We start from the raw sequence: 15,742 nt of genomic DNA on the forward strand, positions 1-15,742 counted from the left end.
GTTTTTCAAATCGAGTCTTAGTGGGGTAGAACTTGCTTAGACGTAGTCTCATCCCAGTTGTGAGACAACATTTCAGCCCCGTAGATGAGCTTGTGAAGAAGGAACCAGAAGGGGACGATGAGTCGGTAAAAGATGAAGAGCTTGAAGGATGTGAGCTTAGTGAAGAAGAGTCAGAAGAGGATTAGGATGATTTTGAGTACGACCCGGATGAGGATTGAGATCCCATCCTCTTTTGTGAACCTTGTGTTATGTATATAGAGTGTGACTAAAATGTTATGAATAGTTTGTGAAATACTTTGAGTTATGTTCTATATAAAAGTATGGTTGTGAATTTCAATATGAAAAATATGGTCTTACTTTTTTATCCCATCGGTTTACTGTCCGGGAATTTATAACTGCTTCCGCATGTGCTTAATAAATGAAAATGTCGGCGATACATAGTCCTGGGATATCGCATTATAAAACCGACCAAGTGAGAAGGATGTGTGCGTGCCCGAGGATCGGGGCGTGACATCAGCACTCTCGGTGCTTGTGAATGTGAACCATTGGGTGAAGTCACTGATTCCATTGGATTGTTAAAGAATCTTCGGAAGCTTACTTTAAGAAGTTGCAAAGGGCTAAGAGAACTTCCACCTGTCATTGGAAAGCTTGTTCTGCTGTAGAAAATGGACCTATCTTACACCTTAATCATGGAATTACCTTCTTCTGTCAAGGATTTGAAAAATCTCGAGGTGCTAAAGATGGTTTATACTTACCTTGATGAATTTCCTGAAGCCGTAAAAGATCTTCAGGAGCTTAAAGAGTTGGATTTCACCCACTGTAGAAATTTGAGTGGACATTGCGACATTATAGGATTGTTTTCTTTAAGAATCTTGAGAATAAAGTGCACCAGTATTTCTCACGTGCTTGCCAGAGGTTATGGGCAATGTAGTCTCTACATCCTTGAGTTAGATGATAGCATCTATATGCAGACGGTGTAATAATCTTGCTCTGGCTCAGACCTTGTTATTAACAAATGCAGATGAACCTGTGCATGTCATGCTTTAGTCATGAAGGTCAAAACTAAGGCATGTCTCAGAAATTTCTTATCCATGTGGGCTTAAACGGTTAAGTGGATAACTGAGAAAGTTGACTTTGTCAACTGCTCTTCTATTGACAAATTACATGTCTAATGATGTCAGAGCTATTTTTTTCCATCAGAGTGCATGATTGATGTCCAACTATGTTTTTAAGAGCTTGAACTAGAAGATTTTTAGAACGTTTGAAGCACAAGTTATTCAATGAAGAAAGAGAGATATTGTATTGTAAAGACACTACTCTTTGCTCCTTTATTTTTCCCTTTTGTGCTTGGAGAGACTTCTTTTGACAGCATGTATCTGGACCCTCTATTATAGTTTACTACTTGCAATCTTTATATGTTGAAAATATCTCAAACCATATAGTACCTTTGTATTAGCTTGTTCCATCATCTTTGCAACTGGTCCTGTTTTCACTTTGACGTCACATGATTGGCAGGGGTCACTTTAGTTGTTTTTGTCTCTTATGTCTACCAACTTATTGAGTCTTTTGTATGTAATTTTGGTTCCTTCTTTCTCTTTCTTTTCTTTTCTTCTTCTTTTTCTGCATAGGGCTATTATCAGCAGCATGAAAAAGTAAAGGATTTTTATCACATTAGTTCAGACATACCAATACCATGATCCCCATCTTAGGACTAAAAGCATATACTGCCACATTCAATTTTGAAGTGATAGATGCCAAAGCAGAGGGAGTTGCTTTGGAAATGCAAGAGATTGAGTTTGAATGACCTAATGCTAATTCCTGGGTTTGCTGCTTGCAGCATCCTATGATTTAATTCGGATTGTGCATAGGTGCCAGATGCAAAACAAGTCTCGAGGAAACTTGGGCAAGCTGTTGCTAAACCCAACTGTACTTCCTAGTTCTAGACATTTTTACTTAATATCACGTTATTTTCTTGTTGTTATAGCGGTCCTCTCACTAGCTCTATCAGGTTCTAAATTTTCTAATACTCATAGCGCCTCTTCACTGTTGTTGGCTTGTCAACAATCAAATGCTAGGACCGAATAATCTTTCTGTTGAAGCTTGCATTGCCTTGTCATTCATTTTCATTTTCCTGTAAATGGTTTTTGCAAGTTCATGAATTCACTCATGAACCTAGATATTATAGGAAAGTTGTCCCTCTTCAATCAGATCCCGACCTCCAGAGATGAACGGTCCAGTGCTCTTTTTGGTTATAGGAATGGAGCTACACGTTGTGTTTGGAAAATAAGGACAGGCCACAGCTTGAGGGTATCGTATTCCATAGGGTAGATATTGTGAACGCACCACGCGGGATGACGAATATGAAGCAACAGCAGGAGTTTTTTACATTGTAGAAAATGTGGCATAATGTGAAGTGATGGCTTTAAGTGGCTAAGATTTTGTCACGTGGATCCCTAGTGGAATCTCAAATTCACAAGCTAGATGGTTAAGTTTTGGTGATTGTTGGTCATGCTCCAACCTCTTCCTCTTTCTCTCTTCGGTCTGCTGCTTCTAGTGTGGCATCCCAAAATTCATGACGACCTCTAGTTACATTAAAGTCTATGAATAGGTGATGGAAGTGCCATTAAGTTATTTTATAGCCATTTAATCCATAATTTGCAATAAGATTTATGGCCAAGCTTTTAATGGATAATTATGTGATAGGAAAGAAAATTCTATCATTGGCCATGTGTATTATAAATTGGAATTTATTGATTTGTGACTACAAGTTTTATGGCCTTATTTCTTTTGCAAGTTAGGTATTTATTTAAGTGGAAAATGTTAATAGATTATTAAAAGGTTAGTGGGCCGAAAATTCTAAGGCCAAGCATTGTAAAGGATGATTGTTTGGATGGAGGTGTGTCTTCAAGTGACCCAAGGAATCATTAAAGTGCAAATTGATATAGAAAATCTTATTCTTGGTGGTGCACTTTATAAGTAGAATTTTATTGATTTAAATTATAGAGTTTTGTGGGCTTATAAGTTGAAATTAGGTGTTTATTTAATTGGGGATTAAATGGAATAGGAATAGGAGGGGGTGGGCTGATTTTAGGCCCAAAGCCCATCCAACCAGCCCACACCAGCCCCCTATTCAACCAGCCCATGAAGGCCCAAGCCCAGCCCATTGAGGGCCATCACCCTTGCATGGAGGTTGACAAGTGGCATGAGGGATTCTCCATGTGTCCCTAACATGCAAAAGGCTACTCACCACTTGTCCATGCATCTTCCACTTGTCCCTTACATGCAAAAATAGAGATAAATTGTTAAATCAAAGAACAAAAGGGAGAAAGGCTGGCTGATGGAGGGGCTGTCGTCCAAGTGAGAGAGAGAGAGAGAGAGAGAGAGAGAGGGTTGCGAGAGAGAAGAGAGGAACCGAGAGAGGAGAAGAAGGAGCCGTCGTCGCCCATTCGTCCGTTCGTCCGTCGCCGGTGTGCCGTCCCTTTTGCTGTCATCCACTTGATCTTAGAGGCAAGTTGGGACTGATTTCCACCCTTGCATGTGTGCCTTGCATGTGTGGTTGAATTCTTGGATGTTTAGAGGCTAGAAATCGAAGTACATGAGGTTTGTTCTTGGAGATGCATGCTGTTTTCGTGTGAACCGCCTGAACCAGAATCTTGTGAGAGCATGCATGCATGTTTTGAGTTCGATTTTGACTTTTATTTGTCCATGAAAGTTGTATCCAACATCTTAAACTATAACATACTAAAATTTGGTACAAAATTATGGAGATTTAAGGGGTCAAACCCTCATCCTACGGAGACACTAGATCTGGAATTGTTTTGCTGACCTTGTGGTAGATTTGTGGTTGCATGTTTATTTTTATCAAGAATCTCTCTTCGACTCCTTCATGAAAATTGTAGATAACATATTAAATACTAACATACTCAAATTTTAATTAAAATGAACAAGTGTAGCCTAGTGAATCCACTTACTCTTTAAGACGGTAAATCTGGAGACGCGGTACTGGACACCCGAGAATTCATGGACCCATATGATGACTATACTCTGGAAATTTGACTTAGATCCCTTAATTAAAGTTTTAGGGGACCTCTTGAAGTAAAACATATCCAAATTTCAGAGGAAACGAAGAAGAATAAGTGGGTAAAAACGCGATATTTCGGAGATAGTTATACGGGACGTTTCGGTGCGAGAACCAGAAGCTTCGTACGACTATAGAAAATTATCTAAAACTAATATTTCCTAGAAGTCTTCATGAAAAATATACTTTAGTATCTTAAATATAACCTGGTAAAATTTCATAATTTTCGGAGGTCGTTCAGATATTTTAATCGAATTATTCCGGAAACTGTGCATTCTATTTCTATCCGAATTTGCATGCTGTATTTGTGTGAATTATATCTTTTGTGTGGAACTCTATTTGGCATGTATTTTTCATGAAATTTCTATTTTATTGTCTTGTCTATCACGTGCCTTGATTTCATGATTTTTGAGAAGCATATGGATATTTAATTTAAATATTTTCTAAAAATGGTACATGCTGGAATTTTTGTAAACTTTGAAAAGGCATGAAATATGGACCATTTTATATTGCAAGGACTCCATGAATTGTATTGTTATTGTCACGCCCCGAACCCCGAGCGCGACAACATCCCACCATGGTCATGCAAATGCGACATTCCCAGGTAGTGTCGCTGACCCCATTCATTTATTAATGCGCAAGCGGAACATATTATAAAACCCCTGACAATTAAATACAGGATAGAAAAGCAGGAAGCAAAACCACAACATAACACTTTCATAATTCAACGGAATTACAAATAGAGGTCTACGGCCAAAAATCTACAAAAGACCGGCCCTTAAAAATGAATTGTCCTACGACCTACAAGTCGGACACGATCTCCAATCCTTATGACTTCACCTCTCCAACTCCTCAAGGCCAACCAAAGCTATCTGGCCGCTCCGTCCACCGGGGACCTGAAATGGTTATTCAATAACCACTGAGACAACGTCTCAGCAAGTTCAACCCCCTAAACCCCTATTAGAAAGAAAAAAAGCCCAAGGGTGGCCTAGCCACATCACACAGAGAACTTACCTCGCCTCAATCCCTTCCTGCAGGTTAGCACAATTTGTATCACATAATCTTAGGTAGTAATAATAATTCAAACAATTGGAACGCCATCACTTTCATATAAACCACGATCGCACTTAGCATGCATTCTAATTATTATTCACCGCCACACAAAGGCATAGCCTACTCACAGGTCGGCTATCTATTAACATTACAACATTTCTAGAAGAATAAATGTCCAGTCGGTCTCGCCACTACTGCGACCATGCCACGTCGTTCTATCGACAACATTTCTAGAAAAATAAAGGTCCAGTCGGTCTCGCCACTACTGCGACCAAGCCACGTCGTTCTATCGACAGCATTTCTAGAAGAATAAAGGTCCGGTCGGTCTCGCCACTCTGCGACCAAGCCACGTCGTTCTATCGACAGCATTTCTAGAAGAATAAAGGTCCGGTCGGTCTCGCCACTCTTGCGACCCGAGCCTTTCAACTAGCACACGACAATTCGATACCGATCCTTGGATACTTTACATTTCACTCACATAACCCAATTACGATATTAGCCATTAACAATCCAATTTCAATGCCGAACTCGACACTTGGGATTTTATGAATAAAATCCATATTTATCACAATCAACACTCAATTTGCCACAATCAATCATCAAATTCAAATTCTAAATACACAGCTTGAGCGATCGGCACGAAATTCTGAGAGTTTAGGGTCCCGACGAAATTTTTGAATTTTAATAAATAATTAAATTTATTCCGAAAATTAATTAAATAATAATATTCATATTTTTCATCATCCCCGCTCAATTTATAATATCCAACCATCAATTTCAAAATCCGAACACACAGCAGCGATCGGCACGAAATTCTGAGCAACCGGGGTCAAAAATAATTTTTCCGTTTTTTTTTTAAATAAATAATAATATTTTAATAATTTCGGAATATAATATAATATTATAATTTTCAGGATTTCGAAACAATTAAATAATTCAAAAGTAAAACCCTATTATGTCCCATCAAGGTTTATTATCAAATAAACTATCTTAGCCTTTAATTAAACACACTTTAAATTAAATAAACCTTTTAATCCAAATCACAATTAAATAAACTAAAATATCCACCTAAACTTGCTTAACTTAGACTAAGCACACTTAGGGCATAATTAACCGTCTAATCAAGATTTAGTGAGTTAAACTCACCGGATTAGCGAGCTGAGCGGACCAAAACGACGGGGACGACGCGAGGATCGACTTTCCTCAAAGCGGGCCGAGCATCCGGGCTCGGGAAGGCGGTCAAAACGGGCCAAACATCCGCTGCATACCCATTTTCTTACAATTGCTGTTCACGGCGGAGGAGGGCTGATCCGGCGGCGGTTCGGGCGCGGAACCGGCGGAGAAGAGGGGCGGCAGCTCGTGCGGGTGAGGCAGTAGCTCCGGCGACCCTTCGGCAGCGGAGATGAGCTCCGGCAGCTCCTAGAACACACGAGCGAGGCGGACGGAGGCGGCGGTCGGCGAGGCGCGTGCGGGGTGACGCACGGCGCGCGGGTGCGGGGACGACACGGGCGGCAGCGAGCTCCGGCGACGGGCGTGCGGCGTCAAGCTCAGCTGGTCCCGGTCGGCTGCTGCACGAGATCTCAGATCTGCTGGGGAGGAGCGGCGAGCTGTCTGGTTGCGCGGGCGAGCGGGCGTGGACGGCGACGACTCCGACGACGGCGATGAGCGGCGACGGATCTCGCTCCGGCAAGTGGCTGCGATGGTTGCCGCCGCTCTGGTGATGTCCGAAGAAGAAGAAGAAGAAAATGTCCATGGAGGAATCGCACGAGAGAGAGGAAGAAGAGAGGGAGGAGAGAGAAGAAGGGGGGCTTTTTCTTTTCTTTTTCTCTTTCTTTTATTCAACAAAAATGGCCCACCATGACCTAGGATGACATCACACTCCACTATCTCCCACAACCTCTTCCAATGGGTTCACTTGCAATTTCCGCCGGGGCCTAAAACTTGTGCAACAATGTCTTCAATTCCACTTAATTCTCTTCCAATTAAATCTTAATCCCACTTGAATTAAATCAAATTGACCCCCATTAATTCATTCAACACATCATCAATCAAATTGGTATTTTTCCTTACCACTGTGGCATACTTGCATCCCAATTTCACAATCTCTGGCTTCAATTGAACGAAGATGGCCCTATTTATCCAGTCGAAATTAAAACCCGAAAATCCGGATGTCACAGTTATGGATGATGGTGTCTAGCTGCATGCATGATAATGATTTGAGATGCATGTATGAATTCAATGATGAATATGATCTTGATTGCCATCACATCGCATGCCGTGTTATAATTGAACTATAATTGAAGATGTGAATTGAGATAAGTGAGAAGGCCGTCGGAGGTGTGAGCCAACGATTCCCCGGGAGTGTCGGGATGCCCGGTGGTATACGGTACGTAATTCCAGGGGAGGCCTGGTGGTATGTCGGTACGTAATTCCAGAGGGCAGGGGAAACCATTTTCATGGCGAGCCCTAGAGATTCCTCGGGAGTGTCGGGATGCTCGGTGGTATACGGTACATAATTCCAGGGGAGGCCTGGTGGTATGTCGGTACATAATTCCGGAAGCCCTGGAGGTTTGTGCCCAGGGGGATGCCTCGCGATACTAGTTGGGATGCAAGATGCCTGGCCAGGGTGTGTAAATGCTGGATGCCCGGTTGTATCTTGGATACATGCCTGGAGGTTCCTCGTGATGTCAGTTGGGATACGAGATGCCCGGAATGTGGGGGTGCTGGATGCCCGGTTGTATCTTGGATACATGCCCGGAGGTTTCTCGCAATGCCAGGATTGGGTGCGAGTGATGAATATGGGATGCAAACATTGGTCCCGGGAAAGAGAAATGTGGCGGTCCAAAATGAAATTGAAATTGAATTATGCATGATGATATATGCATGATATGATGAGATGTGCATGGTTGCATGGTAATGATGATGGTACATGTGATATGATGATGAGATGTGCATGGTTGCATGGTAATGATGATGGTACATGTGATATGATGATGAGATGTGCATGGTTGCATGGCAATGATGATGGTACATGTGATATGATGATGAGATGTGCATGGATACATGGTAATGATGATGGTACATGTAATATGATGATGAGATGTGCATGGATACATGGTAATGATGATGGTACATGTGATATGATGATATGATGATGATGTTACATGCATGGATGCATGGTAATGATGATGGTACATGTGATATGATGATATGATGATGATGTTACATGCATGGATGCATGGTAATGATGATGGTACATGTGATATGGTGATATGATGATGATGTTATACGCATGGATGCATGGTAAGGATGATGCCATATGTGACATGTTGATGGTTAGTGTATGATGTGATGATGATGTCTATATGATGATGATGGTACATGAGGTATGATGACATGTGCATGATGCCATGGTATGTTGTGCATGGATGCTTGTATGACATGTGATGCTATGATTGTGATGATTGCATGGCATGATGTATTGAGTGATTTATTGGTCCTTTACCTGCTGAGTGGCTGTACTCACCCCTTCGGGGACCAACATTTCAGACTAGATAAGATGCCTCTGCTGCCACTGCTACTAGTAGACGAATCGAGTGATTGGATATGATCGTGAGGAGGAGGATAACAAAGGAAGGAGCTTTTGGACGCCGACACTGATTGATGGACTTTAAGTGTACGACTGTTGGAGGGGATGTCGGTCATCTTTTGAAGTATAGCCATGTATAGGAAACTATGGCATTTCGATGTACCGACTAAAGATGTCTATCTGCTTTATGTAAATAAAAGTGTACGGCTTTAACTTATATAAGATTTTAGTAGGTGTGCATCGTTTTCTGAATATAGGGAAGGGAGTTTGTTGGATGTGCTTCCGTATATGAATTGCGCAAGGGACCTATAAAAAAAAAATGTAAACCCCTATGGTTGTATGGACCCGCTGCAATTGAAATTGTATCAGAGTGACATGTTAATAGGGAAAGTGAAAGGTAAGCGAACTGTGGCGACCCTAACGGATCGGGGGCCGTTGAGGGGTGCCACATCTAGGAAGTGTTATTAAGATCAATCATCAATAAGAAATGCATTAGATGCAACTGGAACAAGCAAAATGCAAACGGTTAGGACAGTCTTCGCACCTACGTCCTGGTTAATGGATCGATTGCACAGGCCTTGGCTTCTTGCTTAATTTGAAATAGAAAACTTAGGGCCAGAGTTGTAGTGTCAGTTCAGAAAACATATTGAGGATACAATGTCATCCTGGACCAAACCATGAAAATTTGGTGGCGCAAACCTAATTAGAAAGCAGCAAATCCATACTTAAAGTAGACTCGGTAATAGCCCATTGGGTTTACCGGGTGGTGAACCATTTGAGTTCTTTGCTTCAAGATGGTTGTCGTTCCGGGATGCTTCAGGCTAGGGTTCGCTTTGAGAAATCATGGCGTAAATGTTTCTCGAACGGGGATGACACCCTGGGTACATGAAGCGCTCCTTTATTTTTCCTTCAAGGCCCAAGTTCGCAGACTCTTCAACGAATGAGAACAGGTCGTAGGATGTAGAAATATTTTGTTTCATGGGTGGACACTAGTTGTACAAGAATCATTTTCTGGTTTTCTAGTGTTTTAACACAATCAACAATACTAATTAAGAAAAGTCCTTAGCAAGACCGCTAGATTTAACCGGTTTGAATAGCTCGAGTATGGGTTGATCAAATTTTGATCTGCTCAAAATAATATATTTACGACGTAGATCCATATTGACCAAAACACACAACCTACCCTGATCGGACTGCCGAGTCTATAAGAAGCAAGCTAAAACTTGAATTCGGCATCGAAATATAGGATTAATCACCAAGGATATGACTAATCGTTAGTGTTCTGCACAAGATGAAAATGAAATCTCAAATATTACCGTAACGTCCATATGTTGAGGCTAACGATACAATATAGAAGGGGGGTTGAATAGGTTGAGTGTTGAAGGATACAAATTTTTTGTGGCATATCAACTAATCAACACTGTTAGACCCAAAAGAAAAAAAAAAGTAATCAACACTCAACATGGTGTTTTAGACAAAGCGGGTATTTGTGATGCTAGTAAGTAAATTAGTCTAGAATAAACGGATTACACATAGATGTATAGTGAATCGACTTATGACCAGGCCTACATCTACTCTTAGACTAATGGCCTTATTAGTGACTAGATTCCACTAGTAATTGGCAGTGCAAGTTACAATTAGCTAGTGTAGGTCTCTTCACTTAATAGATCATATTATTGGGATACAAGAACACAAAACTTACTTTTATACACTTGACTAAAAGTTATTATAGTGTCAAACCAAATACGAAGATGTTTATAGATAAGGACCAATGAAGATTTATATCTTAGAAGAAAACAATAGTATTTCACGTATTTTATTCTTACAGCCAATTCTCTTCACTACTCCTTATATGTACGGTCTTCAATAGGATGATTAGCTAGCTGTTTGAGAGTCGCTATGAGGTTCTTTGCCAGTATTGGGATTGCTCTTGCAATCGCTTCACTAATCATAGTAGGTTTCCCAAAATGCGTACTGCTATCTTGTCTTAAAAATCTACCAGCTGCTTTCTTATACTTGTCCCAGTTTATCAGTTATGAAATCTAGAGTTTTAACAGGTTCGCGCAAAGCGCTCTCTCTTTTCCTCTTTCCTCCTCTTCCCTTCTTTCTTTCCCTCTCCCTCGTTTTCTCTCTTTCCTTTTCTTTTTCTCGAGAGCGAGCTCTCGATTTCCTTTTAAACCTAGCGTCCACTTTTCCTTGTTCCGCTGACTAAGTCAACATTTTTCCTTCCACCTTTAACTTGTTGACCAGCGCTATTACATAGTTTATGGCCGATTCGTGTGGATGTGTGGTAGTTAAGATTGACAATGTTCGGATGTAATGATCCACCTTGATTCGTGTATGCGCAGAGATGAGAATTTGTATATGACCGGTTTTCATATGCAAATTAATACATGCCAAGAATTCGTGAATGATTAAATTTTGTTGACACCCAAATATACATTTGTGGGCTTGTGTAAGGCACGGGGGATAGAAAATCTTGAAACAATCATCACAACCATATATGGGCTGTAATTTACATTGGCCAAGCCCATGAAGATAATTAAAGATTTTTGAGGATTTATGGGCTGAGTTTGGACGGATCAAAACAGGTAATATCACGATGAAGCGATAGAGCACCATGTGTTGAAGCCAAAAATCAATGAGGAACACGCAACCTTGACTATGAAAATAGACGGGAAAAGGCCAATAGACGCCAAACTTGAAGGAGGAGCGGTTAATACTTGCCGGGCAAGTCATGACAGTTGTCGAATGAGTATGGATAAGATCGCTCACCTTGAAACGTGGAATGACTCTTGAGGTGGAAGTCACCGACTACTGACGGTTACCAAATTAATCTATAAATACCACAAGCCATCTAACAGAGAATCCCCCAAACAACACACAAAACTACTTTACATTGCCTTTATCTTTACTTAGTCTTACACTAGCTATAGCTTAAGATTTTTGTCATAGATTTAATTCCAACGAGTGTCTAAATCTTGGGAAGTGCTTTCATGAGATTCCAATGCTAACCCATTATCTAGCGTCATTGATTAGATTCAGGCATTGTGTCCTTATCCTCATCTAGAGACGGTGTTCATTAGTCATTACTTCAGTTCAGCGTTGTCAATTAGATTCCAACATTGTGTTCATATATGCATCCAAGAGCAATGTGTACTAGGTGTTGTCACCATTGTCCAATGTCGTTGATGAGATTCCAACATTGTGTCCTCATATCAGTCTCAGACCGTGGCTTACTGGGTGTTCACCACTGCCCAACGTTATTAATTAAATTTCGATGTTGTGTCCTTGAACTTAGTAGAAAGTGGTGTTTTGTTAGATGTCTTACTTGAGCCTAGCATTGTTGAAGTGTCTTCGATATTGTATAGACTACTTTAATTTTAATGGGCTTTCATTATTATGTAAAGTGGGTCTCAATAATATCATTAATTAGTTTCAACATTGATTATTGCTGATATCGAATGTGCGACAGGCCAGCGACTTCTTTAATCACAAGATTGTAAAGTATATAATCCCGTTCGCATTTGATCCTCTCTATCCAAAACCAATACAGAATCTAAGTCTTCTTCAATAAAAACCATAATATAACACTTGATGAAAGATTTTTTGTTGCTGGATCCAAAATCGACGAAGCAAGTTTATTATGGGTGGGGGAAAAAGTTTACACTAGCATTGTTGTTTGCAAGTCGCGTGCAAGAAGTTCTGTCACAACGGCCCAATCGCTTGCTACATTTGCGTGCCGCCAATTGCGGTTATTAAAATTTGCTTCTTCCCCAATAAATCATTTAAAGAGTTGGATTGCAATTCTGAACTGGCATGGATTTACACGAACAAAGAAACATGCTAATACAAGTTGTCGTGATCATTGAATAAGAAGGCAGTTTTAATTGCCAGCTTTGGGAATGAGTTAGAGTTTGTGTGTTTGGTAAAGATCATTACTGGCTAATGTAACACTAGAGCGAGTAGAGGCCTGCTTGTGAATAGGAAGTTGTTCATGTTCTGTTCTTAATTATATCTGATCTTTTAGGCGGTAATATTGTTCTGATAATTCTGTTGTGTTTAACATAGATACCGTGCGATCACAAGTGCGTATTATCGAGGTGCGGTGGGTGCTTCATTAGTATATGATATCACTCGGCACGTCACGTTCGAGAATGTGGAGAGGTGGCTAAAGGAACTCCGAGACCACACGGAGGCCAACATCGTGATCATGCTCGTTGGGAACAAGGCGGACCAGCGCCATCTCCGTGCCGTCTCCCTCGATGATGCCAAAGCGTTCGCTGAGCAAGAGCACACCTTCTTCATGGAGACATCTGCATTAGAGGCGCTCAATGTCGAGAATGCCTTCACGGAAGTGTTGACTCAGATCTACCGCGTGGTCAGCAGGAAAGCCCTCAACATCGGCGATGACCCTGCAGCCCTACCAAAGGGATAGACCATCAACATCAGGAACAGGGACGATGTCTCGGCCGTCAAGAAGGTCGGTTGTTGCTCGTCATGAGAAATCATGGGTCGGGCGCAAAAGTGCTTTGCTCTTCATAGCATTGTCTTTGCAGTAGAGGGGGAGTGACACTGTGTTAAGAAAATCCTTTATGATGTTTTGAAGATGACAAAATAAATCAAAGGCTACTAACGTGTTTAATTGTTAAGTAACAGACTATGTAGATGATAGAATATGTAAAGGATATTATCCAAAGTCTATTATGAAGATTTCCAAACTTCTATGTCAAAGTTTGAATACTGCCAAACTTTAGTGTCAACGTCTGTTCTACATCAGAAGTCTGCTCACTCTGACAAATTCTAGACTGAATGTGAATAAAGAACCAGAAGACAGATTCTATGTTGAAACTGAACTTATTCAAACTGTGTTCAGACCTTAAAGCTAAATCTGTTTAGAAGCAGAATATGTTCAGACTAACGTCCAGATTGTAAAGTCTATTACTCTCAGACTTTATATCTAGAACGTAGCAGATTTAGACCAAAACAGATTTAGAACGTAACACAAGCCCTATGTGGCACCCCTCGACGGCCCCCAATCCGTTAGGGTCGCCACAGTTCGCTTACCTTATTAACATGTCACTCTGATACCATTTCAATTGCAGCGGGTCCATACAACATAGGGGGTTTACACTTTTTTTTTAATAGGTCCCTTGCACAATTCATATACGGAAGCACATCCAACAAACTCCCTTCCCTATATTCAGAAAACGATGCACACCGATTAAACATCTTATATAAGTTAAATCTGAACACGTTTATTTACATAAAGCAAATTGACATCTTTAGTCGGTACATCGAAATGCCAATGTTTATATACTCGGCTATACTTCAAAAGATGACCAACATCTCTTCTAACAGTCGAATACTTAAAGTTCATCGATTTGTGTCGGCGTCAAAAAGTTCATCCCTTTGATATCTTCCTTCTCGCAATCATATCCAACCACTTGATTCATCTACTGGTAGCAGTGGCAGCAGAGGGATCTTATCTAGTCTGAAATGTTATTCCCCAAAAGGGGTGAGTACAACCACTCAGCAGGTAAATGACCAATAAACCATTCAATACATCATGCCATGCAATCATCACAATCATAGCATCACATGTCATACAAGCATCCATGCACAACATACCATGGCATCATGCACATGTCATCATACCTCATGTACCATCATCATCATATAGACATCACCATCATATCATACACTTACCATCATCATGTCACATATGGCATCATCCTTACCATGCATCCATGCGTATAACATCATCATCATATCACCATATCACATGTACCATCATCATTACCATGCATCCATGCATGTAACATCATCATATCACATGTACCATCATCATTACCATGTATCCATGCACATCTCATCATATCATGCATATATCATCATGCATAATTCAATTTCAATTTCATTTTGGACCACCACATTTCTCTTTCCCGGGACCAATGTTTGCATCCCACATTCATCACTCGCGCCCAATCCTGGCATTGCGAGAACCTCCGGCATTCAGCCATTTAAGGCCACCAAGCATCCGGCCCCCCACATTCCGGGCATCTCGTATCCCAACTGGCATCATGAGGCATCCCCTCGGGCAAAAACCTCCGAGGCTTCCGGCATTTACACTCCCTGGCCGGGCATCTCGCATCCCAACTAGCATCACGAGGCATCCCCCCGGGCACAAACCTCCAGGGCTTCCGGAATTATGTACCGACATACCACTAGGCCTCCCCTGGAATTACGTACCGTATACCACCAGGTATCCTGACACTCCCGGGGAATCTCCGGGGCTCACCATGAAAATGGTTTCCCCTGCCCTCCGGACTTACGCACTGACATACCACCAGGCCTCCCCTGGAATTACGTACCGTATACCACTGGGCATCCCGACACTCCCGGGGAATCGTTGGCTCACACTTCCGACGGCCTTCTCACTTATCTCAATTCACATCTTCAATTATAGTTCAATTATAACATGGCATGTGATGTGATGGCAATCAAGATCATATTCATCATTGAATTCATACAAGCATCTCAAATCATTATCATGCATGCAGCTAGACACCATCATCCATCACAATACAATTCATGGAGTCCATGCAATATAAAATGGTCCATATCTCATGCCTTTTCAAAGTTTACAAAATTCAAGCATGTACCATTTTTAGAAAATATTTAAATTAAATATCCATATGCTTCTCAAAAATCATGAAATTAAGGCTAGTGATAGGCAAGACAATAAGATAGTAATTTCATGAAAAACACATGCCCAATAGAGTTCCACACAAGAAGATACAATTCACACAAATACAGCATGCAATTTCGGATAGAAACAGAATGTGCAGTTTTGGAAATAATTCGATTAAAATACCCGAAATACCTCAGAAAATTATGAAATTTTACCAGATTATAGTTAAGACACTAAAGTGGATTTTTCATGAAGACTTCTAAGCAAAATTATTTTTATATTATCTTCTACAGTCACACGAAGCTTCTGGATCTAACACCGAAACGTC

The 15,742-nt window shown here is 40.9% G+C and overlaps 1 pseudogene; it reads left to right on the top strand.

The window, feature by feature from the left end:
* The first annotated feature begins 665 nt into the window (after window positions 1-665).
* Window positions 666-13,224, top strand: LOC120293933 (annotated as a pseudogene).
* The last annotated feature ends 2,518 nt before the right edge of the window (window positions 13,225-15,742 follow it).

The sequence above is a fragment of the Eucalyptus grandis genome, chromosome 5 (assembly GCF_016545825.1).
Source record: "Eucalyptus grandis isolate ANBG69807.140 chromosome 5, ASM1654582v1, whole genome shotgun sequence".
Lineage (NCBI taxonomy): Eukaryota > Viridiplantae > Streptophyta > Magnoliopsida > Myrtales > Myrtaceae > Eucalyptus > Eucalyptus grandis.